The sequence below is a fragment of the Falco peregrinus genome, chromosome 6, assembly GCF_023634155.1.
Source record: "Falco peregrinus isolate bFalPer1 chromosome 6, bFalPer1.pri, whole genome shotgun sequence".
NCBI lineage: Eukaryota > Metazoa > Chordata > Aves > Falconiformes > Falconidae > Falco > Falco peregrinus.
In genome coordinates this window covers 19,615,636-19,642,440 of record NC_073726.1, presented here as the reverse complement: position 1 = coordinate 19,642,440, position 26,805 = coordinate 19,615,636, and the positions used below count along the sequence as shown (strand labels likewise).

The following is a 26,805-nucleotide window of genomic DNA, read 5'->3' as shown; positions in this document are numbered from 1 at the left end:
AATTTCACCATCATTCATTCCTCTCCATTTAATATGCATGCCTTGGATAAAGTAACAGCTCGGTCTTCAGCTGTAACCTAGCCCTATCTTAGAGCCATCCCTCTGCCAAAAAGCTGATTATCTGCTGGTGTAGTTGCACTGGGTTGCTTCAAAACTGACTTCTAGCTAAAAACGTGACAGCTCCAAATGCCACTGGACTTTCACTTCTGCTTTCATCCAGCAACCCACATTTGAAGATACATACATTTTATGAAAACCAAAAACATCCTAATGAAACCCAAATTACTTTGCTATCTTCAAGAGTAATCATATTAAATTTTGTGGCTTGCAATATGCCAGTGTTCAGTCGGTTGGTTAATCACAGCTCGGCTTGCCTCAGCTTCAACCAGAACCTCGTGGTCCAGAGCCCAAAGAGCTGGTACCAGAACTGGCAGCAAATCTGCAAACTCCCTCCCTTTGCTGTAAGACCAGCTCTCCCCCACCTTTTTGATTGTTTACACTAAAAATATTGCTATATGAAGAAAAAATAGGTAGCTTTAAATTTTACAGTGGCACAGAGAACATGCTAGCTGCCCCTGTGTTTTATCTCAGGCCAAAAAAAAAAACAATCTAGAAAGGAGAATTTCAAATAAAACTTCATTAATATTTAACTAAGCTTATCAGGAATAGGGGAACTGTCAAGCAGTATGGGGCATCGTGATTATTAGTTGTTATTTTCACATAACCTTTGCTACTTACTCATATAAACAGCATTTCAGTCTTGATCAAGAAAAATGAGTCCATTTATGTGAAGAAACAAAAATGTATTTACATTCTGTTATAGAATATTTTATGGCAGTCTTTTATATATGTGCATGTATCTGCCATGTAAGGCATGTGAATTGTGTTTCATGTACATCCAGAAAAAAAAAAGATAATTGGCTTATTATTGTTTGTCAAAAGCCACACGTATGGTATGGAATTTTGGTATTTGTTTGACAGCGTACCACAAAAAGTGTGTGCAATACTTTTGGCCCAAATCATGTATTTAGAACTACAAACTTACAACACATTTTTCATTCTTGAAGTGAATGATTAAATTTATATATATATATATATATATATATAGTACATTTCTGAAAAATGTGCTGTGAGACAAATGGAAGCGGAGTGCTGAAGAAAAAGCTGGGCTGAGAGCCGGGCAGCCAGCAGGCTGAGCAGCCTGAAGGTGCCCTGCCCAGCAAGCCCAGCCATTCACCTGCTTGAGAGCTAACTGGAGAGCATTTCATTTCATAGCGTCAGCATTTTCCCAGTGTCCTGTTACAGCAGAAAATTATCAGCTGCTATGAAATGTTCCTTTAAATTATTATTCCAGTACACTGTTTGCTTTGCAAGTGGCACATATAGATTAGAACACTCAAAGGTCTGTCTTCATGTATTTTGTCTGCAGTGGTGAAACATGGCCAAAAAGACCCATTATCATTAGAAAGGACAGAGTTGATTATGTGCTGCTACGTGGACTGAAATACTTTATATCAAAGTTTCTTAAGTAAATGATTCAATACCAAATGTGTGAGGTTAAAGAACTCAGCTCTTCAGTTCCCCAAGCACAATAATCTTCTTCTGTGACCTTCTGCAATTAGCAAAAGTTGTTTACAAACCCAGAGATTTGTCCATGAATTTTTTGCTGACGGTGGTGGGTCATAGCCAGTAGGAAATGTTTCGTGAGGGCCCACTGAGAACGTAACATGGATTTACTGCTACATGAAATGCTTTAAAATGTGTAACCCAGGCATTGCATGAGTAGCCTTTATTCTAAAACAAGAATTATTTTAAAGGAACTCGGAACTGAAATTCTTCTGACAAAATGGAACTATTCTTATTATCTTTAAAGAAAACATGATAGTGGCTGCTGTGGCCATGAAAGCAGTTTGCTTTCTCTATAAAGCTTGGTAGAAACAGGTTTTCTTTACTAAGTCTCCAGTTGTGCCTCTGGGAAGAGCACAGAACTGCCAGCCACCCAGCTGCATTTCATGTAGTGCTGCCAGGAACAGCGTGCCAATATTTGTATAAACAGCTTGTCCCTGTTGTTTTACTGGGAAAAAAAAAATATCATGCGGTTTCCAACTATGTCCAACTTTGAACCTTCCTGCATCTTGAAGGATAATCAGATTTTTGAATTAAGTAAGCAGGAAGTGGAACTTAATCACTGAGCAATCCGGGGGAAGGACCTGTGCTCTAGTAACATGCCTGAGTTTTGCTGAGCCATAGCTGTGGGAAACACAGGGATACCAGAGTAGCTCTGAAACACTACCTGTGAGACTGTGTGATAGCAAGAATTTACTACAAAGGAAGATTTGCTCACTGTGCTGTAATAATTACTATCAGAACTTACAGACCCTCATACCCACCTACAGCGTACTAAATTTCTCAAATTCACTCTTATATAGTTGCAAAATAGAAACAACTGAGTACTCTGTGGCTGTGTTCATTGCATATACATAAGCATGTTAAGACTAATTAAATACTCTCTGCTGCTTTTGCGGCTTTGGTGTTGCAGATACCCAGCAATCCCATTGATATTCTTGTTCCTTAACATTTAAGTACACAGAAGGATAGTCTACACTAATGCAGAGCAGATTTGGAATAAATTTCCTTGAGTCAGTACAATAATACCAGTATAACAGTAATTCAAATGTCAGGCTCCCATTTTTCAACTTTAGCAAAGCACTGCTTTTTTCCTTCCATTTCCTGACTTGGACTTTTCATTTGCATTACAGACACAGGTCACAGAAATACTTGTTTTCAAATAAAAGCTTCATGTCGACCACTTTTTTGTATGTTTTAGGTTGCAATTATCTTTTTTTTTTCTTTTCTTTTCTTTTTGTGTAGGAGTGCTGTCAAATACTACTATGAAATGCCAAAGCGTAAGAATCACAGCAACCACTGTCTCAATACTCAGAAAGTGTCTAAAAAACCCCAACAATAATATAACCCTTCCCCCAAGCTTTGTGTTCTCCCGGAAAAGTTCCAGATTCTTCTGAACTAATAGAGTCCCCTTTTAAAGAGAAGACAAATCTTTTGAAGTCTGTTTGATCCATTTATTTAGGGTCTTTAGGGGGAAATTTTGTGCAAATGCCAAAAATCAGTGGGAACTGAAAAGTTCCTGGTTGAGCTGGACAGAGGGTCATTTCTCTGAGCAGTGAAAGGCTCAGCGGCTGCAAGTCAGAGGGTTCCTAAGGAATGTAAGGAGGCATAGTCACATGCATCTTGCCACATTTACAGAGAAGGAGCTCGAGTAAGCAGCGGTCTGTAAACCCACAGATCACTGTCCCACACCAGTGACAGCGAATCAGGCAAGTACAACTTGGGAGCATGCCCTTAACAGCTGGCAAGAGGTTTTGGGGTTGGATGTTTTGAGATTTTTCTCTCTCTCTTTTTTTTTTTTTTCTTTTCTCCCATTTTTCACCAAATCACAGCAGCTACAATGCTGGCATAATGCAACAGAAGAGAAATTCACAGACACAGTAATGAAAATTCATTCAGTTTAACTTGGCAACTTAATGGGTAAAAAAGCATAAACTTATACCCTCCAATATCTGATACTGCTGTAAGGAAGGTTTCAAAACTCCAGTCCAGTAAGCATTAAAAGACTAAATTTAGGAACTGTTACCTGAAACACCAAAATGAAAATGTTCCCTATTTATTCAGAAGATGCTATATCAAGCCTGGTTCTGCCTGTCAATAATTATGTGCATCAAAGTTCCAGAATCATGTTGAAGACAAGCACAAATCTACATTGCTTATTCAAAACAGCTCCTAAAAGCAGATTGTTAAGAAATAAAGTTATTCTACAGAGTATCTAATTTTTTCCAGAAACTTTGAATTACTTCATTGGCTTTCATGACACAAATGTATGCAAATAAATCAGAGGTGAGCTGACACTAAATATTAGCCTGTACTGGTTTATATCCAGTTTCTATACAACTAAAACATTAAAGCTTACTAAAAATCACACATATACATCATTTCAGTATAGTCCATGAACATTTTCTGATATTTTTATGCTGTTTATAACAATGAAATACAGCGTACTCAAGTAAAGACACCAGAGCAACTGTGTTTTTCTAAGTAAAAGCCATTTAGCCTCTCTCAAAAGAAGTTAAATATCTCACTATGAAATTACATTGCTAATAGAAGATGTAATCACTTCTCGGTTGAAACAGTAGAATGAAGAATTCAGATAAGTAGCATTTGAAATTATTACTTTCACAACACATCTCAGGAAATACCTAAACTTATTCACTGTGCCAACCAGAAAATCATTATGAGAAAGAACAGCCAGACGTGGTTTAGTTCATTCAAGGAAATTCCCCCCAACATGTTCCTTCTTAGAAAGCAATATCCAACAGTTGTGCATAATGGGCAAGAAAATTTTAGGACCATTCACTGATTACAGAATCACAACCAAGGCAACAGAAAATCATCTATGAGAAATGCAAGTCCTTGACCTTGCTTACAACCTCCTGTGAGAAACTGTGCTGATGAGACCCAACATCGCCACAGCAGATGTATTGTCTCAACGTTGCTATAGCAGGAAACTCATGCCATTACCACAGTGAATAAATTGTTAAGGCAGGAAGATAACACCACTGCCACGAAAGAGATTTCAGGCAGGAATATAACACCACTGCCACCGCAGAGGTTTATCTATACATTGTTAAAGGAGGAAACTGACTGACGTCTTGGAGCAACGGGGGAGGCTGATCCTGCAAAACTTAACCAAACCCCTGTGCATGCGCCAAGACTTGGGGTGAGGGGGTCAAGGTGCCTGGAGGCCCCTTGATGTTGGGCACGTACACCATTGACAGGTGGAAGGTGTGGTTAAGCAGAACAGCTTGTAAAAACTCTATAAAAACATGGAACCAACTGACATCGGGCAGAACGTTCCCCCACCGGACTTGGAAACTAATTGGACTGTCGGGACGCTGCAGCTCCGGGGTGTAGCTATTGCTCTGAACTCTTTCCTTTTCTTTCCTTCTTTCTTTCCTTCTTTTCTCTCTCTCTATCTCTTGCTTTCTCTCTCTTTGCATTCACAGATGTATTGTTGGGCAAATAAAGTTCCTTGGCTCTTGACTCCATTTTGAGTCTTAATTCTGTTCCCGAGAATACAAACAGAGCCACGCTCCGGTCTCAGACCGGCATGCGACACCTCCAAGAACCAAGGCACAGGATATAAAGTGTATTCAATATGAGGAAATGTATTATTAAAAGACTGCTAAGCATTCCTGGAAAAATAAATGGATGCCAGCCAGGGATGGATGCCAATGGATGCTGGCCCTGTCTGTGACAATAGCTATGACTATATTACCCAGTCTTACTAAAATCCATTTACATTTTAAAAGAGTGGGGGAAAGGTGCATTCTGGTTTTGAAAAATATGCAGTGGTGTGTTATTTCAGTGACAGCAATGAGCCATCAACACCGGTCATAATTTTGTCTACTCCTATGGGAAAAGGGAAAGAGGACCACTGCAGGAGTCCCCAAATAACTCAAACAACCCAGTATAAAAGGGAGGGCCACTGCTCTGAAATGAAATAGGGAAATTCTGACTATTCCAGGGCACAAACTCCTCCAGTCAGATGTGTGTCCCTGTGCTGAGGGGCAAACTCCAATAAATCTTACATTTTATTTCCGTGAAGCCTTACACCCGTTTCTTATAATATACACAATCAAACTAGGAGCATGAACCTGAACAGCAGAAGAAGAAAAGCACTTGCACAGCCAGGAAAGGAGGAGAGGTGGCATGGCATTTTGGGAGACAGTCACTGAAAAGAGGTGTAGCAGGAACAGGCTCTAGATAGGGACTCCAGAGTACTGAATGTTCCAAGTGAAGCAGCACAATGGTTTGCAATTTTTATAGAAATAACTGATGAGTTTTCCAAAAGGAAACACTCATCAGATCGGATTAATAACAATAAACATGTTATTGACATAAGGAAAGGTAAATCAGCTCACGCTGGGCTTTGCCTTGCCAGAAATAGATTGTACTTGAGATAAATCATTGATAGCTTGAGTAGCTGCCCACTGTCATTTCTGCCAGCGCTGTTCTGAGGAATTAGCTTGCCTCCTTTCTTTAACAGAAAGACTTCACAATCGCAGTTACGGTGTACAATATTAACTTGCCTCTATGGGTGATTAATTTAGTCATGGGAAATGTAGGCAGTGTCTTAGGAAAGCAGACACAGAAAACCACCACAGCTGTCCCTCTCTCTTACTGTTGTTTATGATGCTGGAGCCTTGCAAAGATGGTTTATGTTTCTGTGGTGAGCAGGCTGATGCGTTGTGCTGGGGAGAGGAGAAAGGGGAGCTCCTGCCCAGCACCAGGAACCATCCTTTATTTCCCAGTCTCCTGGGAGGCAGAAGCAAGCCCAGCTCCACACATTTTCCCACTAGCTTCCTCTTCCCTCCTTGTAGTGGGGGTTGCTCAGCCCCAGCCAGCCTCCACACACACCCTGGGTCTATTTCTTAGAGCAACTAGATTCAGCGTTAGCTCCAAGGTTTGACCTGTCTCTCTTGCATATATTCAAGGTGGGGAACTGCTGTGCCAGGCAAGTGTAGGGTCTAGAAAGCCACTTTGAGACAACCCTAAGTATTTGTGCCTCCAGAATAAACAAAGATGAATCCAGTGATTCGAGGTTTAATGTCAGAGCTCTTCCTATGAAATGCTTTACATGACATTTAAAAGGGAAGATGTAGCATAGCATGAAGTGGGGGACAGTGTAACCTGCTTCCTCTGAAATCTTCCCTAGAGGATTACATTACCCTTACCTCTCTAAGAGTAGCTTCACACTTTTCATTTAATTTGATACTTCCATTAGAGGACATAGCTCTTCTCTTCCTTAGAACACTACTTCTAAAACTCACCCTAACAGAAAACTTTATTTATAAATGTATTTAATATAGATGCATTTGTGTGTCTAACTCTGTTTCAGTACTTTTCCAAACAAGTGAAACAGCTGGGCTCGGGGATTTCAAACCCTCCTTCTCAGTCTGCATACAGAAACCGATTCTCCATCTCTTTCTTTCTTACTATGAAGTGTGTGGGTTTAGTTTAACATTTTCTAAAGCAATTATGTATTTGGCTTTTCCTTTAAATTTTTCGCTTCAGTCAGCTATATCATCAAGTCCAGTAAAAAAAAAATAATATCTGATTTCAGCTTTTTTTAAAAAAAAATCTGGTTTTGTTTCTAATCTCATGTCTAAGCCAAAACCTCAGGCAAAATGGGGGAAGAAAAAGGTCTTGTAGCCGAGAGAGAGAGACTTTATCAGTTTGGGGATGGGGAGTACGGTGGTGGGTTGTGGCTTGAGCTATGGGCATACATACTCTTCATATTATTCAAACATAAACCCTGGAAGATCTTAGGAGGACCCGCACAGTGTATCCTCCCAAGGATTTAGTCATATATAACCTTTGTCCTCCTCATTGTCCCTGACTGGGAGGGTCCCATACTGAGTTCATCTGAAGAAGTCACTAAGGAGGAAGTGGAGAGCCCATAACCAAGATGACAACAGCATCCCAAATTCTGCTGCTTCATTGGAGGTCTCAAGTGGAATACATGCTGCAGAGCAGCCTCCTCCTGTTTTGACTGCCTAATACAACACACCAAAATAACAGGCTTGACTGTTATTCTGAGGCCCTGTGAAGATAAGTGATGTACAAAAAAGCTGGCACGTTCCACAGCACTCTCTTTTTCAATAGCTATTATGAGTTTAACCCTGAAGCCCTCAACAGCATAATCTGGCAGAGGAGCAAGGGAAAATGTTTCTGCTGGGATTGAAGGTAGGGCTTTTAGATGGCTACCACATGATGAAACATGACTTACATTTTTAGAATTTGGTCTAGGTGGACGCAGATAAACATCAAACCCACAGGATCAGACTCAGCTTGAAAAGGATTCAGGGCTGTTTAGCACATATTTTTGCTTATTACTTCAATGTTAGAACCATTTGAATGGGTACCAATAATGGTCCAGACAGGAGTTTGGGTTTGGGTAACTGGTTTTTGCTATGGTTTGGGTAACTGAGATAAACAGGAGGTTGTTAGCACTCTCTGTAGGCTAAAACACTTTTACCCTTCTTCATAGTAAGAAAAACCCATTTAAGCAGGCCTTCTGAGGGAGCCATAGCCCAGACAGGGTGGACTGACTCATTCTTCATATTCTTTTTCCACTCCTGTTTGGGCACATCAGAGGCTCTAATACAGAATTACCCGCAAATTAGTTGCATCATTTGGTGTTAACTGGATGCTTATAAGCACCAAGTCCCCCATTTCAGGTCCAGCATCAGTACAGGGCTCCAGGAAGCCCCTTGCCCAGTCCCGGTTTAGCTTTAGATCCCTCCACCTCCTGGGTGCAATGCCATGAAACTAAGGGTTGGAAGTTGAGGAAAAGATAGAGGCGAGGGAGAAATACATAAGAAACTAGAATGAAGTGGTATGTGCATTTCTACTGCTCCTCTACAGTTGTGAAGAAACAAGACAGCAAAAGGTTCTGATTCAAGAGGCTGATATGTGAGGCTGGATAGAAGAGATGAACAGCAATATGCTTCATAAGCACTGTTAACAGAATTTCTGAAAGCTTTTCCAGAAGCAAAGCATGTATTTATGCTTATAAATTTCTTGCTAATCAGTTAGTTGCTACCAACGTGAAAAGCCAGCTTCTACTTTCCATGAGCCATTGGAGACCCTCACACATCACCAACGATGCTTTTATACCTAGTGCTACTGTAGCACTTAAATGCACCAAGTAGGTACCAGGTCTTTTTCTGCTTAGAACTGAGCAGAAATGCCAGACAAACCAGCCGGTAACTGACAAAGTTACTGCTGCATTGTATCTTTTCTGACTGTCTGCGTAACATGAGGCTTCCCTGCAATTTGTTTGAACAGCTCCATACTTGCAAAACTCTCCAGGCTCTTAGAAATTGTCAACTGTTAATGAAACAATTGGAGATGGGAGGGAAGGAAGATTAGGAATTATAAAATGACTACATTGACATAAATACAAGGAGGTTTCAGCCCACCACCTGTGTTTCATTTCACCACCTAAGCAATGTCCTGGTTCTTTATTAAAGGTTCAACAAAAGAAGGAAACCGACAGAAAGCAGCTAAACAATTTCCTTACCTTAATAGCTGTTTTGAAGTCTTACAGACATCCTTAAAAAGCAAAACATCCTAGGAATTTCTGAAGTAAAGTTCCATTCATAGGTAATAAGGTAATAGGGCTCACCCAAATTGATTTGCTTCTATTGTGAAAAACATGCAGGACAAGATTTAGATCACCAACTTTGGTGCCAATGATAAACCTGAAGACCAATTAAGAGGTTTGAGATGAATAAATAGAACCCAAATGATCACTCTCCAGCATAGTGTAACCCTGAACACGGACAGGTTCAGAGGACATTTATATCATATGCCACAAGGTCCTTCAAATTATCTTGATCAGAACAGTTACAGAGGTTCCCACCTAACTCTCATTACAATTCAGACCTTAAAAGTGAGCTTAACTTTCAAAAAATAGGGGAGAAAACCCTTCATACCCTTCTTCTGCTGTTTTTACCAGTTGATAAGTAATAGATTTGATACAGACAGACAGACATACAGACATACATACAGATAGGTAGGTAGGTAGGTAGGTAGGTAGGTAGATAGATAGGTAGGTAGATAGGTAGGTAGATAGATAGATAGATAGATAGATAGATAGATAGATAGATAGATAGATAGATAGATAGATAGATAGATAGATAGATAGATAGATAGATAGATAGATAGATAGATAGATAGGTAGGTAGGTAGATAGATAGATAGATAGGTAGGTAGGTAGGTAGGTAGGTAGATAGATAGATAGATAGATAGATAGATAGATAGATAGATAGATAGATAGATAGATAGATAGATAGATAGATAGATAGATAGATAGATAGATAGATAGATAGATAGATAGATAGATAGATAGATAGATAGATAGATAGATAGATAGATAGATAGATAGATAGATAGATAGATAGATAGATAGATAGATAGATAGATAGATAGGTAGATAGATAGATAGATAGGTAGGTAGGTAGGTAGGTAGGGAGAGAGAGAGAGAGAGAGAGAGAGAGAGAGAGAGAGCGAGAGAGATATTCTTGAGTGCCTATTCATTACTGGGTAGCTAACCACTACCTTACAGAGCCATGTTACTTTATGATCTTCTTCACACCGTCTTGTCCTTGGTGGATAAGTCTAAGCTACATTTCACACTCAGCACCTCTTTGGAGAGCTGAGCATCTCTCCTGGAGGTGACGGCCTCCTACCACTGATAGTACCATGAACATTGGTGCCCAACTTCAGTGCTTTGACTCACCTCACAGGTCCAGGTGAGCCCTCCTACACACTAGGGTGGCTAATTCAGATGGTCAAAGTCTGAATTTTGAATCTGGATCAGACTAACAACTGCATACTGAGGTAACCAGGCACTCCTCATTTATTCTGGATGAATTTCTTACACAGCTTTCTATTTCTTTGATACTGTTTTGTTCACTCTGGACTCCTCTTTGAGCCCTGGATTCCTCTTAGAAGCAATGCATGGCCACGATTAGACATTGTAGGAAAAATCCTCAGGCTAAAAAAAGTTTTTGAAATCCTTGTAATTTCCTTTAAAGTAAACAGCTATGCTTTAATCTGGCATACATCATTAAGGCTTGTGGTGCAATATTTCAGTGTAACGTTCAGGAAGGAAAGGGAAACTATCATGAAAGTCTTTGCAAGTAGCCAAAAAGACTATTTGAGGAAGAAGAAGTCACTGAACAAGTTTTGTGTAAAGGCACATTAGGGTTCATGTGAAAGAGGAGAGAAATGCTGCTGAAACAAAATCTTGAAATTTCCCCTAATTCTTATAAAGACACCACAAGTACTGAAATGTAGGAGTGCATGTGACAACAAAAGCAGTTCCATTCTGACTCTGTGGGTTAAATATGGTTGGTTTTAGTGTGCCATAACAGTGTCTGGTAGAAATTAATGCTATTTGTTCCTATAAAACAAAGGGATTTCCATAACCTTTATCTATAGCTTGTCCCAGTGCTAAATTACCAAACCAGTTAGAAGGGTTTCATTAAATCTAATGGAAACCTTCCTTGTTATAAATTATGATTATCTTTTCTATTTCCTGACCTGAGCATATAATCTTCATCCTCCTCAAAATGCATACTTGCTATTTTTAGGCTATCATGATCACTTCCACACTTTTTCCTTGTTAGTCTTTTTTCCAAACTTAAAAGAAATCTAATATTTTTTTCACTATGAGCATTATTTCTATAAGCTCATTTTTTCCTAATGCTTAATACAACTTGTCTTGCTTTCTTACTTACACCATAACCCCTTTGTATATGCTTTATTAATTAGTAAAGGAAAAATGCATCTATGTTGTCAAAACTATTACAAATAAAATAATTTTTATGGTCATTCTTTCAGGTTGCATATATTACATTTAACAAATACTTCAAAACAATTTTCCTGTGTAATTCCTGTACAAATTAGGGCATAGTGGAGGCCTGTTGCACATTACATTCATCTGGTGTTTACTTACAAAATGGTAAGGTGAATGTATACAACATTTTTGTCTAGATTGCCCCTGACATTTTAAATAAGAAAATGAGTAACAAGGAGAAAGAAGGCATTTCTAGACTTTTGCCTCCATTATGAGCTTCTGCACTTGGCTCTAAGAGGCTTCTCTAAGGAGACGATGGAACCGAGCACTGTCTTGTAGTGCAATGCTGTCTCTGGGAAGAACTGTCCTTGACTATGTTGACTTGGATATTATCAGGATATTCCTTTCAGGTATGCCTGTTATGACAAATTTGCAACTCTAAGACAGGCATCACATTCAGAAGATATCTGTATATCCACTTTCTTCTTTCCCTTAGTATATATGGAGAAGTGAGGCTTTTGACATTCTCCTGCCCCTGGAGCTACGCCTCTAGGTTTTTTCTATGTAATTTCTGTGTACACCCACACAGGCTTAAAACAATTCAGAACTTGGCCTGTAGTAAAACAGATGTTTTTCTATAGTGGATTATAAGTCTGTGTGGTCAGACACACAGTAGCCAACTTCATTTGCCTGTAAAGCTCATTTGTTTTTTTCTGAAAGGTAAAACAATTCTGTCTTATTTTTGTTGTTTTGGTTTGGGTTTTTTCCATTTTGAAAGCTGTGAGTTCTGAACAAATATTTTGTTCACAAACTACAGACTACAGGTCCATGGACCACACAGAAATTATTCCAGAAATGGATTTCATTCTTAGTTATTAATTAGTTATAACCTCTGACATAAAAATGTCCATTCAAAAGTGAGACCTAGATGGATGGCTGGACTATACAATTAATCTAGTAAAGTGAAATTAAATGTGTTATCTTGCATGCAGAATAGGGAAAAAAAAAATCACCACACACACAAAGAAGCTCTCGTCAACACAAAGATACATGTAGCTATCATCACAGGGACACTGCCTGTCTCCCGTTGTTCTTGATCACTGTTTCCTTATTTTGTGTTCATGATACAGATTTCCATCAATAAAATTATTTCATCTTATCACTCCTATTCCAGTGTGTATGAAATTATCACTAGCTTTGGCCGTTGTCCAATTTTCCGTCAGTTTTCCATACTTTTTTGGAGCCGCTTATGAGATTCACGTGGACCATCTGTCCAGCAGGTCTCAGAGTTTACCAGGATGTCTCCAGAGTGACTGCCACTGACCACTGCTGCAACCTCCAGTAACGAGGCAAATATGTTCACACACTGAGGTCAGGAAAGGCTCCTAACTTCGAGATCTTTACACAGTGCCTTCCTAAAATAAGAAATTGAACTTTGGCTCTTGGAGTCTCTCTGGAATTGATGACATCGTCATTTGTCCAATGGTTTTGAGAAAAACAGTTCATCCTTAGCTTCTGTGGTAAAGAAATCTTTCACCAGACAGTTGCATGGGAGAAGGACACTAATTCTCCCTGGAGAACTGCTGAATTTGAAGCACTGGCAAAAAGCTGGAGGGCTCTGAGGCAAAAGATGTGCTTCCGATGAGAACCATGCTCAGAAGAACCTTTGTGAGAGTAACAGTGAGAGCACTGCAGATAGATAAAAAAAGATGATAGCATTCTTGCTGAAGATTTTTAGCAGAAAAAGATGAGGCCTCTACACTATATGCTGCAAATGTGAGAGGACACTGAACTCTGGAAACACCTATTATTTTTCATTGCCTATGGAAAGGATGGAAGGTGACTGCTCAGATGCAGGCATGTACACTGCAGACATCTGCAGACAGTTTCAACGAATGTAAACAAATAAGTTTTAACATTGTAAAGTCGGTGACAAAATGTAGTTTTATTAAGCATTCACAATCCTAATGATTTATCAGTAAAGAACACAATATAAAAGTGAACAATCAATTATTATTAATATACATTCATATCTATTTTTGTTACCTCTACACAAATGTGCACTTTGTGTATATGCTATAGAATATGATATAATCTACAAACATTGTTTTGTTTTCATAGATACAAACTTGTGCAAACAGGATGCTCAAAATGGCATCTTGGGCTACCAAATGTTGATAAAGCAATAGGACCTCTCAGTTTTCTGCATAGTTGTCACATAATTAGAAATACCCCTGGAGAACATGATGAGTATTTCCCAAAGTACACACATTTCAGAGAAATATCCTCTTCTGTCTTTGGATATGTCTAGATATAGTTACAATCATTTAGGTTGGAAAAAAACTTTCGCATCATGGAGTCCAACTGTTAACCTAGCACTGCCAAGTCCACTACTAACCCATATGCCACATCTACACATCTTTTAAAGATCTCCATGGATGGTGACTCAATCACCTTCCTGGGCAGCCTGTTCCAATGCTTGAAAACCTTTCTAGTAAGAATTTTTACCTAATTTCTAAGCTAAACCTCCCCTGGCACAACTTGAGGCCATTTCCTCTTGTCCTATCACTTCTTGCTAGGGAGAAGAGACAGTCACCCACCTTGCTACAACCTCCTCTCAGGTAGTCGTAGATAGCGAGAAGGTCTCCCTTGAGTGTCCTTTCCTCCAAGCTAAACATCCCCAGTTCCCTCAGCTGCTCCTCATCATACTTGTGCTCCAGACCCTTCACCAGCTTCATTGCCCTTCTCTGGACACATTAAAGGTTACATCTTTTCCTCCTACTCTTACAGTTCTCACAGAACTCGACATTTTTACCTTTGGCCGCTGTGATATTGCTGATTAAAAAAAAAAAAAAAAAAGAGAGAGAGGAAAAGGACTGTATTGCCTACACTGTAGGCCTCTATTCACAGTGATTTATCATCTGGTTTTCTTTGTTATTTGGTGTTTTCCCAAAAACTCTCCTCAGTCATAGATCTTGGAAGTGGCAAGACATTTTCACAATTTACCCTTACTATATAGGATCATATGTTCCAAGAGGATGACACAGGGAGGATGCTGAGCAGGTGGCTGAATAGCACCTTGACCCAAACTGGTTGCAGATACTGATGCAGTCACAGACCAGAGGCAGACTAATAATTTCAACAGAGTAGCAGGGAGCTCATCATTGCTTGTTCACTTCTGAAGGCAGCACTTTTCCAGATGTTAACCTCAAGCTTTCCCCACAAATCAGGGGAAGAAATTATGAAATAAACTGGTGGGCAAACTACAAAAATAGGCTGCTCTACTTCTTACTTGATAGTGCTTAGGGTTGCAGCAGAAGTGGAAAGGAACGGCTAGATACCTGGACAGCACTGAAAGGACCTCTTTGCTACATAGTCTTTGTGTTCCTGTAGGACACAGGTACTGGCTTCCTCACACACACACATCAGCATAGATAGTACTGTAAAATAAGTAGGATGCTGCAGCCATCTGAAGAGAAGTGCATTCTTGGGAGCGCTTGTCTGCCATTCATTGACTAATTTGCTCTAACAGTCAAAGATATTAATGAAGTCACAAAAGAAATAATGCTGCTACTGACCTTTTGTTTTCTAAACCTATTCCTATGCTAAAGGTACTCTTAATTCAAGGGATTTCAGCAGATGGGTGGAAAGGAGAGATGGCCATAATGAAGGTTAAAAAATACAGGAAGCTAAACCATCTTGGCAGCCAACATCCTGACATAAAGGAGCTAAGCAATACAATAATACCATGTTAGTATTGTATAACATACAGGAGAAACTCCACCAAAGTTTGGATCACACCTGTGATCTAAGTGGTTCTTCCTTCTGTAAGCAAAACTCCCACTTCCCATATTGCACATTTGTGCATGTTGTGGGCATAGAAACCACCTCAGCCTGTTTTCACACTTAACACTGACAGGAAGCACAGGAAGGTGTAATGCACAAGTCTTTTAGAGTCAAGATCCAGAAAGGCTGGGCACGAGACAGCTTGCAAACACTTTGACCTTTCTATCATATCAACTTCAGAATGTATAGCTCACACCTACAGTAACTGAGAACAATGATCACAGTTCACCTCAAGTCTATTAATAAACTGTCACAGCCTTCAAACCAAACAGGTTGTAAGTAATCTGCCTAGAGTTGTGCCAATTTTCTTTGGCAAGCCAAGTCTACGAATTGTCCAGGGAATGTCATAAACTCAGCAAATTCTTTACCAGCACTGTCCTAACAATTTACAAGCACAGACAAACCAGTTCCAGGACAATTGCCAAGCACTCCTGAATTTAGTAATATAGCTGCTGCCTATAAATTCAACAGATAACTGAGGGTAGGGGGCAAATACTGAGTGAGAGTTATTTCCTTCTGTCACATGCCACAAGATAATTCAGGAGAGCCAGTCATCTGGAAAGGCAACCTGCATAAGCTGTATATGTAGGGAATGGTTTACCTACAAAATGGAAATCCAAACAGAATATGGGGTTGAATATATATGTGTGTACATATATATATATATATATATATATATGAGGAGTTTGATCACAACTGCTGGAGTCCATCCCTGAAGTGTCTGTAGTTCAGTGACTTAAAAACTGAGCAGGTGCAAATGAAACCTAAGACCCAAGCACAGCACCATGCTGAAGCATGAGGTGTGACTGCTCAGCCAGCAGGACCAGGACAGGTATGTGAGTCCCCCTCCATGGGGCTGGAATCACACAGGGCAGTGCATGGCATCCAGCCAGCACTGCAACCCAGACATGACTTTCCATCAGGGTGACTCTGGAGCACCAGAGGGCACATAGATAAATAAAGAGCCTGACAGAGTTCTGTGAAATATCAGCAACACAGCTTGCCAGCTGCACAAGACTTTAAAATAAGGGACGGGCACTCCAGAGACTTCTGAAGGAAATCTCACCCTGCACCACATGAAAGTACTGCCACAACAGATTTAATAATAAATAAGAAAACATAAAATCAATTGCCAGAGCAAACAAATGGGACACTATAATATGGGATAACTCAAGTTATTCCAGAGTGTCTTAAGTAGCTGCAGAATCTTTGTTGAGAAAACTATTCAGATGAGCAAATGGGAAAACATATTCTGTCCAAAGAACTGGCAGATTCTGTTCTGCACTTCAGTTGGCAGCAGACTCAAATAAAGACAACTTTGAGACATGATAAATGATGGAAAGAGAAGAAATTACGGAGGGAGACATTTGCACAAAGTAGATGCCAATAGAACAAGACCTCAGGAGACTAGAAAGTAATTCTACTTAAAGCTACAACTTTGAGTATAAATCTGGAAGCATATTTAATTCTGGAAATGATCGTGTGGTTTTGAGGAACAAAAACATTGCTCTTGAAGGCATAAACTAATGTGCTGTCTGAAGGTAAAGAGGCATTCCCCATCTCAACGTGTTATTCTATAATTACCAAATGAGGTTCACACCTCCTTTTAGGCAGTTGCAGTTGGACACCATCAAAGACAGAGACCCACTCCCAGCTGTGATCTGTTGTGGAACAACACTTAGTTACTATTGTTATTCACAAAACATCTGGCTAGTCTTGTACGCTCTTCCATTTCCTTTGCCCCTAAGTTCTGGCCTCATTTCCTATGAGACCTGAGTATTCAGAGGTTTACTTTTTTTCCCATCTACTTATTGTATGTGGGTGGAGTTCTTAACATATGTTCTTAGGATCTCCTTTTCCAAATACCTAGGGAGTCTGATCTGTGCTCATTCCTTTCAGGAGAGTAAAAACATGTTGGTTTTGTTTTCCTACCTAAGAACAGAACATTTTTGGGGTGGAGGCCATCCCAGCTCAGGAAGAAATGCTTAGCTTTTAAGTTCCTATTTAAGGGGAGTGGGAGCGAAGAAGAATGATATCATTTCCATTTTCCCTTGAATTCTTCCCAGGACAATACATATTTTTCTAGACGAAGTGTCAGCTAGAGCTGTATTAATTGCAACACTGCTTTGTTAGCAGAATGGAAGAATATTAAAAAATCATTAATTCTCACAGTCCCCAATGAGTGAAAATTTCCAGTATTTCCTCCACATGGTGCACAGGTCAGGATGAGGTAGGTCATGCTTCTATCTCACAGTATTTCAGGATACCATCAAGACAGAAAGTACTTTAGGGTATCTTGATTGAAGACATGTGAAAGTTAAGCAGATCTGAACACAGAAGATGACAACACATAGGGCTCACTCAAAGGCTGAAACAATTACAAGCCACAAAGATAACAACAGACAACTTTGCTCCTCTGGAGAAATAACTTTCCTTCCAGAAGTTATACTGAGCAGGTGTGGTGATGCACTTTTCCCCTTCCTCCAGGCTGTTCTACAACCTCAGGAGCCGCCGATCAGCTCTCCGTGCCTTGAGTAATGAGTTGGGCAGTTAAGTATCCCTTGACTGTACCAGTTACTCCTACTCAACTGAGGCAGAGAACAGCACTGTCCGTGCTGGAACTCCTGTGGGCTGGTCAAAGCAGGGATGAAGAATGGAAACAACCAGTTACTTTCCCTGACAGCCCTGGAATGTTCCTGCCAGACCATAGCCCAGGTGGTAACCGTGTAGAATGAGACACTGTTCCTGAAATTTTTGAGAAAATTACCAACTCAGGTCACAGTCAGGATGGAAATTTGCTGATGAATAAGGCCAATTATGTCACGGCCTTATAAACAGCAGTCCCAAAATAAACCCCTTGTGAGCTCTTCTGGACCACAGCGGGCTGCAACCAGCATCTCCCTCTGAGCAGGATGCTGCTCAGAGCTTGCAAACCTCTAAGTCTGTGATACTAGGGGAACCATCGCGGAAAGTCAAGGATGGGGCCTGGGCTGATACCCCTGCTCCTCAAAGCTCAACCCTTTGCCCGCTGAGGAATTCAAAGGCATAAGATGTATTTCACTGAACTCCAGGGAAAGCTTTTAGTAGGTATATACTTTTGCTGTAATATGTATTACAAGCTTGAAGTAGTTAGGTAATGATGTAACTTTGTGATTTAAAACAAATTGATTTGCTGTTAAATTCTTATGAACTGTGAACTCCCTCTCTCTCCCCTTTAGATTGAATCTGTTGTCTAAGTTTGAGACTAGGAATAGATCCAGCTGCACTTAAACTCTGTGAGAATTTAGAAAGCAAGAGGGTCTACTCTAAACCTCATGACTCAACAACAGGATCTCCTTTACCCCTTTATACCTTTGATCTTTATAAACTGTTTCCAACTCTATTCTGACTTGATTTCAGCTTGATTTATCTCTCTGCATTTACTCCATGCAGTAAGTAACAGAGTGAACTTTGCCATCAAATCTTGTGTAGTTGCATTTCCACACATTCATATTAAGCCTATTTCACTTAAACTCTTTGGTGGTAATTCTTTAAGCTACCTGACCTAACCACTCCTTTTGCGACAGCAGGAGACAGAGTTTTCCCAGAATAATTTAAATATTATAGACAGGTTTCCCCGGGAAACCTCTCTCTCTCTCTCTTCTCTTACCACATTTTGCTGAAATGCTCCATTTTTTAATTATTCAGGTCTAACACAAAGTTGTGGGAAACCCCGGCTGGTCCAAGGGATCGGAATGCAAGCTTAACATTAGCCTTGAAAAGATACCTGTGTATCCTTGAAGAGTCTACGAAAGTCCTGAGAAAAGCTGAGCCAACAAGACAAGGAACTGCCAGATGCACAAGTAAAAGAAGTGTATCAAAGATGTAGCAAAGAAAAGGCCATCATCATGAACTAATGGTCTGTGAGTGAACCAATCATGTATAGACACCTATTCTTGAGAAATATATAAAAAGCCTTGTTAGAACAATAAACAGCCTTTTGGCCTTTTGGTTTTGTGCACAATCCTTTGTGTGTCGTGTCCATCTCAACAGTGACACAAAGTTACAGCAAAATATGGTTTTAAAAATTTAACACCACCATCCTATCTAGGAAACTACCAAAATAAAGGATCTTATTTAGCTATTATTATGGCCTGGAGTGTCAATGAAAGAACAAATATGCAGCAGATGTTAGCCAGCTTCCATGAGTATGTATTATAAGAATCCACACAGAATAAACAAGATCTCTTCAGATGCATTGCATTACCTCAGCAGCAGAATAATCTTTTCTACAGTCTTTTCTATAGTGTTTATTGCAATACAACAACAGCTTTCATGGAAAAGAAATCTTGTGGACACACACCACACAGCATAGGTCAATGCAGCTGACATTCTGGAAGTCAGTCCAAGTTCTGAAGCTACCTATTTACATCCTCTTCAGCATTCACAAATCAAATTTTACCCAGCCACTACACAGCTGTGTTACAGTGCAGAGTGCTTTTATACTGCTGAAGGGACTGCAGTCACAGGCTGGCTTAGCTGGAACAAACCTGCCAGATAAAAGGGAAGGCCAGTCTGCCGAGAAAAAATCATCTTTTCATCTTTTCCATATTTTCCCTTGCATGTTAGTTTGACACCAAAAGCAAAGGTTAAAAAGTTTGTTATTCAAGAAGTTCTGCAATAAAATCAGAATTGTGTTTGCTTTTACTCTTCGTTCATTTCTGGCTGTGCAAGACATCACGGGACTTGGCAGGTCTTAATACCTGGGTCTACTGGGAATTGGAAATGTTCAGAGTGGGATGTTGACAAAATACTTCCCCATTGTTTCAAGCTTGACTGTTCACCTTGTACTAAAAACTAAATCCTTTTAGCAGAGATAGCAGGCATCACCTATTTTCTTGCTAAGATTCCCCTTTTTCTCTTTTTTTTTTCCTTTATTTTCTCTCCTTCCCTCAGAAATACGAGGTGCACCCCTTGCTGGAGTCAGCAGGAGAGAGTTCACACACTGCAGTGGGAAATACATGTGAATCAGCTCAAAGACCTCAAATCATTTATTCATTACAACACGTCATGTTCCTTTTATGTTTCTTGGGTCAATCATCAATAAGCCAGGAGAAAATTTAAACTCACCATAGCAGAGAGGTCTTTGTTGATCTTTGTAGAAAGGTTAGACCCTGAGATATTTGCTGTCCTCATGTGAGAAACTGGGAGATCAGCAGTGCTCAGTGCAGCTCAGCATTTTCAAATATATCACAGACATCCTGTAAACGTGGTCTGGAGTCAGAGTATTGGTTCAGGAGAGACTGAAGGGTTTGGGCTTCTTTTACAGCTTTGCACTGGATGTTGCTTTTTCACTGGTGAACCGAACCTATATACCAAGTTCCAAACTTTTGGAATGACCAGTTCATAAGCCAAACATAAGTAGCTCAGCCACACATCACAAAATTGGCATAGGTTCAGTGAGAACTCAGCCTATGTGCATCTGAAGTATTGGTAAACTTGCCAACAGTACGTGAGTCTTATCTGGACAGATACTCAGCCAGAAAGCCCCCACCCAGCACTCGATAATCTTTGTTCACATATTGTCACATATTCCATTGCATCAGTATGTGTTGCAAATTTAGAACCAAGGCTAATGAGCGTCCTGAAGCTAGTATGGTTCATGTATCTCAGAGAGCGCTTGAGATTTTCACAAAACCAGAAAGAACTATCGCATATGACAATATTTTGGGAGAAAAATTTCTTTGACAGGATTGAAAATGTAACAACTCTGTATTATTTTAGAAATATTTACTCTTGACATTTATAATGTTATTTTTTTTCCTTCTTCTACTTCATTTTCTTTTCACCTCTGTAAGCTGTAAAAATGAATGACTACACCATTCCTTTCCCCTTTCTTATTTAACTAAATGGCTTTGCAAATGTTACAGTGTCATTACTGTGATACTACTATAGAGCTAAGGGACAAGTTTTCCTTTTTTCTTTTGTTATTTGGTAGTTTCCTAGAGAGAAGATGACAAATGGCAGAGGAGGTACTCAAAAAATCAGATTTTACTCCCTTATATCCAGTGTAGAAAAAAGAAATAGAAAGATTAGGAAGAAATAGAGCAAATAAAAATAAAATAATCTAAATCTTTTCATATTTTGAGAAAAAAAGGCAATATTTTCAATTTAAGTATGCTGTCAATGTATTCTTTGCTTTTGAATTTTTTTCATAGAAATAATATGTTCTTCCCATGAAAAACATGAGTGTTTTTTGGGTTGGTTGGTTGGTTTAGAATGGAAAATTTCAGGAACCTGAAGTTTAAGAGTAATATTGCTTATAAAGGAAACCACAGACCTGAAGACCCCACAATCATATCCTTTTTCAAATGAATATGGTTAACATGGATATTAAATCTGAAAAAGATTCTTCCTTTGTCAAAATGTGGAGATAGTATGAAAAAAAAAAAGCACAAAAAAGTGAAGCATTGATAAACTTAGACATGTTAAGTGTCTAAACTAAACTTAGACAAGTGTCTCAGCTGATATTAACTACATCATTTTTTTCTTACCAATTATCAGCATATTAGTTATTCCTAATTTAATAAGGCTTTTTTACATAGCTTGGAAAGCACAGATGATATTTCACCACAAAAACATCCAGGGTGATATCTAGAACATTTTCAGTTATGTGATCCTTCTGAAATAGCTATGTTTAGAGTTATTTTAATTTTTGAAATATCATGAGGACAGCTCTGTAGATCTGATTTTTTTATTATTATTATTATTATTATTATTTGATTGAAGCAAGAGGATAAACAGCAGGATTCACTGATAAATGGAATCTGAAGTAAACACGGATGATTACAGGCACAAGAACTACAACAAGCTTATCTTTCATATGTCGTAATATTTAAATCACTGTGGAAGTATGTGATGCATCCAGAAAAGGCTTCACAAGGTACATAATAGGAATAATATTAAGGGATTGTTAGATCATACACTTGAGTTGCTTGTCTGTTTCTATGAGGATATGTTTTCGATTGTGCTTGAAAAGACTCAAGTAACTTGTTAACTTTTTCCAGTAGTAAATAGTGCTATTGCCCAAACACTGAATTTCCAGTGTGCTTGCATACTGCTCTGGATCAATTTACTTATCATTAACTTTGGACAGTGCTTATGCTTATGCTATGGGGCAGGGCTGCCTTTCAGACAGTCCTCAGTAAGCCAGAGGAGTGGGCCAACGTGAACCTCGTGAAACTCAAGGGCAAATGCAAACTCCTGCATCTGGAACAGGATAACTCCATGAGGCATTACAGGCTGGGAGCTGAGCAGAGAGAAAGTGGCTTTGCAGAAAAGGACCTGAATGGTGGACCACAAGTTGAGTATGAATTCTGCCTTAAGAATATAGCCATCATGTCAAGGGAATCCCTCCACTGAGCTGTCTTGAGGGCAAATCCAAATAAATGTTTCCAGGTTTTGGCCCACTAATTAAAAAAAAAAAAAAATTCAACCAGAGATTAGCATGAGCCAATGAAGATTAGGTGGCTGAAGCATATGGGGAAGATGGTGCTGAGTTTGCACAGCCTGGCTAAGGAGAGGATATAACTGTAGTCTTCCATTAAGAAAAAGGGGAGCTGACAGAGCCAAACTCTTCTGAGAAAAGGGGCAACAGTCCTGTGCTCCAGCAAAGGATTTTCTAACCAGAGAAATGGAAAAAAATTTCACGCTGAGCATTCAAGCCTTGGAACAGGCTAACTGGAGAGGTTTTTGGATTTGGATACTTCATAATTCAGCAGTGCAAAGCCATGAGGAACTTTAACTTTGAATTTATCTCTGCTTTGAGCTGAGGGTTGGACTAGAGACCTTTGGAGGTCCCTTCCAACCTAAGTTGTTCTATTATTTTTAGAGAAACCTCAACTAGTTTCACCATAATGTTCAGATATGAAGCTGGTATATGAGTGCCTAAGGCCTCAAGGAGTTTGACATGACACCACAATGCCTCTTTCTTAAGAATCATCTATATTTTACTATAAAATCTTTTCAGTAAAAGACCACTTCCCTGTGTGTCTGAAGAAGGAGGAATTAGGAAAAGATGAGCCATCCTTGCTGGTGAATAATGTATCTCCAGTATCACCTGACTTCTTATGTCAGTGTATTCTGTTCTGACTCCTCCAGCATAGGTATCTGAAGCATAAAAGGACCTCCACCCCATAACATCTCAAACTCCTCTGCCAATAAACTCAGTGGATCCCACTTTATAATTGTGCACGTTCACAAACAGAACCGCTGCTCATCCAGAACAGAACACAGGAGACCAACCTGTGATCAGCAACCATGAATTTCAATATAATCCCCTGCTGAGAGGACAGACAGTCCAGATGGGAGTTTCCCATTAAGTCACCTTATCTTATAAATATATATGTATATCTAACTGAACAGAGGGTAGTAGCATGGTAAGATCTAAATATGCATCTCTCCATCAGATCAGATTTTTAAAGGTGGTGTGCTCAAAGGAGTGTCTGGATTCCCCAGTAGGAAACTGAGGAAGTCCGAATTTTGACTACCCTTGAGTCAACAAGATCAAGCATGTCACATATGCACACTAGCAGAACAGATGGCAGCAGTACTGCAGGGGAGACCAGAGAACCAGAGAACCTGGAGAGCCTGTTGCCAGCAATGCTGGAAGGTCTGCTTCCATCAGGGAGACAGAATGATGAATAACAGTAGTAGTTCAGTCTCCCGCTGTCACTGCTATGAACATTTACAGTAGTATGAAGCTGGCTTGTTACACCAGTTTGATGATTGTCATATTTGCTTGGTCTGTGTCAGGTATCTCAGTGCCATAGTACAGTTGGTGTTGAGATTGACACATTTTCCCTTTGGCTTGAGATGTATAGATATGATTCTTAAGAGGAGCTAGGTACTTATCTGGACAATTTTTTGGTGGGCTTCATGTCACACTCAAACTTCAACAATTTCACTTTTGCGACTAAGTCACATCTTGGAAGAGGATCATCAGAGTGGCAAGAGGAGATAGCTTGAGCAGCCCTACCATGACCAATCTACTACTCAAAGATTCTCCACCTGTTACACTTTACTGCTAGGCTAGATGGCCAGTTCTGAAGTCAACCTGACCAGCTTCTTCCAGGTCCATCCTACATTCCTGCAAGTGTGAGAGATGAAAAGCTTCCAGAAGGATTAACACCCACCTGGTATATCACCTATAGCAGTCAAGCAATGGGTATGCTTACACAGTACGAGGCAGATGACAATCCAAATGGTAAACATCACCTAGTGAAACACAGCCCTGCGTGAAGATAGTACCTCAGATCCACAAACATTTCAGCCCCATGACTGTGGCCAAGTGCCAGAGGTAATAAATCTTGACTCTAACAGCTTTCAAAAGCTCTGGCTTTCTGCCATGCTAATGCAGTTTGCCATGGACCCAAGCTAATACCAGTGCTGACTGGGTGCATGTGAGGAGTCACTGTACCTGGCCTCATTACACTCCTAAAATGTCTGTCATTCAGCAGATATCTCTGCACATCAGTAGCTACAAAAGTCTAGATGGGGTTGGTAGTGTTCAGGGTGTAAGGGAAAGGTTTTTTCCACTAAAATGTTGCCAGCATGCAGTAGAGTAGTGCAGAGCTGTTTTGTTTCTCCTTGTGCATCAGAAGCAATTCAGTAGCCAGCTGAAAGCGCTGAAGGGTTTCCTTTGTTTGTAACAGGCATTGTACTGAAGATTTTTTAGGTTTCCTTTACTTAGGAGCATACTGAAGGAAATGATTGAAAGTTACTAAATTTAGATAATTCTATTCTTACTAAAAACTTCCTCCTTTTTCATCAATGTCATTCCTCCAAATTTTATGAGGGAAAGGGGAAAACATTAGTTACAGTGAAATGTGGAAAAGATTAACAGATCCCAGTCTGAACAGTCTGCAAATGCCAAGACCTAGAGAGAAAATGAGAGAGAAAAACTCAGAAGGTATGAGTTTCCTAAGCTATCCTTCTTTCTTTGACTGGGAAGAGTACACTACTTTGAGAAGAAACTGAAAATGAAAACCTAAGTTAATTGAAAGACTCTATTAACAGAACAACTACATTAATTACGAAACAAAAAAATCCCAAAGCAGTACACCTCTAATATAAGTTCCAAAATTAAAATTTGGAATTTGAATCCAGAATCCCAAGTCCATGACCTCTAAAAGATAATTTGAAAGAACCTTTCAGAAAGTCTCTTAGAACTCTTCTAAGCTACAGAATGCCTTTAGTGTACACTCTATATTATCAGCACCACCTAGAGTGCATCACTAGAAAGAACTCCAATAACATAATACTAATATTCTTTAAAAAGAGTGATTTAATTTCAAAAGAGCATTTTCCAGACTTACTCTCTTTCAAAGACTTCCATATCAAGTATATGTGGCTGATACAACAAAAGACAGACAGGGAAAGACCCTATTTTTCTTATTGCACCTAGAAGAGGTGGCGAAAAAATATCACAAAACATTTGGAATTCAACTGAACCCTGTAAGGCAGTGACTGTTGTTTCTGGCTTAATCATCAGCAGAAACTTCCTCTATCAGAATATAGGTGGTGGTGGTGGTGATGATGATGATGAGGATGATGAGGATGATGAGGATGATTGATGAGGATGACGAAGATGTCCAAATCAGAACAGAATTCTGCTCACTCTCCACAGAAATAGAAACAGATTGCTGCATTTTTTCAGTATACTCTTTAGTTAAGAGTTTGGAGGTAGAAGTGAGAAATAAAATAGATATTGTTAGAGACATTGCATATTTAGAAAGTAATTGGTTTTACCTTTATTTCTATACACATTCTGTTTACAGCCTGCTTGTTTCAGACACCTACTTATTTAAAGCCAATTCCTGTATGTAGTCGTAATAGCAACAGAGAATGTTACAGGATGCACACTTGATTTTCTCCTGCTTTCACTCTAGGTAAAAATTATGTAAAGCTTTCATCTTGATTTCTTTACACATTTTCTTCCAGTATAACTGAATAGGACCTTGTTTACCATTACACTAAAAATTAAATGCAAAATTAATAAACTAGTATAAGCCTGGAACAACTCAGTAGTGAATTGGGCCCTTAACCTGGAGCTGATGTTCATTGCCATGATTTGTGATTTTATCAGTTAACTTGTAAATTCTGTTAGTGTTCAGAAACGCTGACTTACTTTTCAAATCCGCTGAAATTCATAGGAGGACTGTACTTGCCTCGGGTTCTGATAAACAGACCCTTGGCACTGATACCACACCTCTGAAGCTGCTTATTTTCATTTGAAAAAAAAAAAACCCAACAGTTGTTTATGGTTGCATAACGATCTTATTACAGCCTATTTTAAAGAATAAACAAAGTAGGAATATAAGCTTAACAAAACAGAGCATTTTCTTGCAATGTAAACGTATATGCAAACATTCAGCTGTTAGTTACCAAGCACTGATTATTTATTCATTTCTGCCAAAGCAGTGCAGAGACTGAAAACATGGTTTCCTGCTCTGCTGACTGAGAAGCATATACTGAGA

At 39.4% G+C, this 26,805-nt stretch overlaps 1 long non-coding RNA gene across 1 annotated transcript in view; it reads right to left on the bottom strand.

Moving 5' to 3' along the window:
- LOC129784699 (uncharacterized) overlaps positions 1-20,735 on the bottom strand; it is a 30,489-nt gene extending 9,754 nt beyond the window's left edge. The window contains exon 1 of the long non-coding RNA XR_008747710.1: positions 20,399-20,735. This is a non-coding gene — a long non-coding RNA (uncharacterized LOC129784699). The remainder of the gene's footprint in view (positions 1-20,398) is intronic.
- Between the last annotated feature and the right edge of the window lie 6,070 nt (positions 20,736-26,805).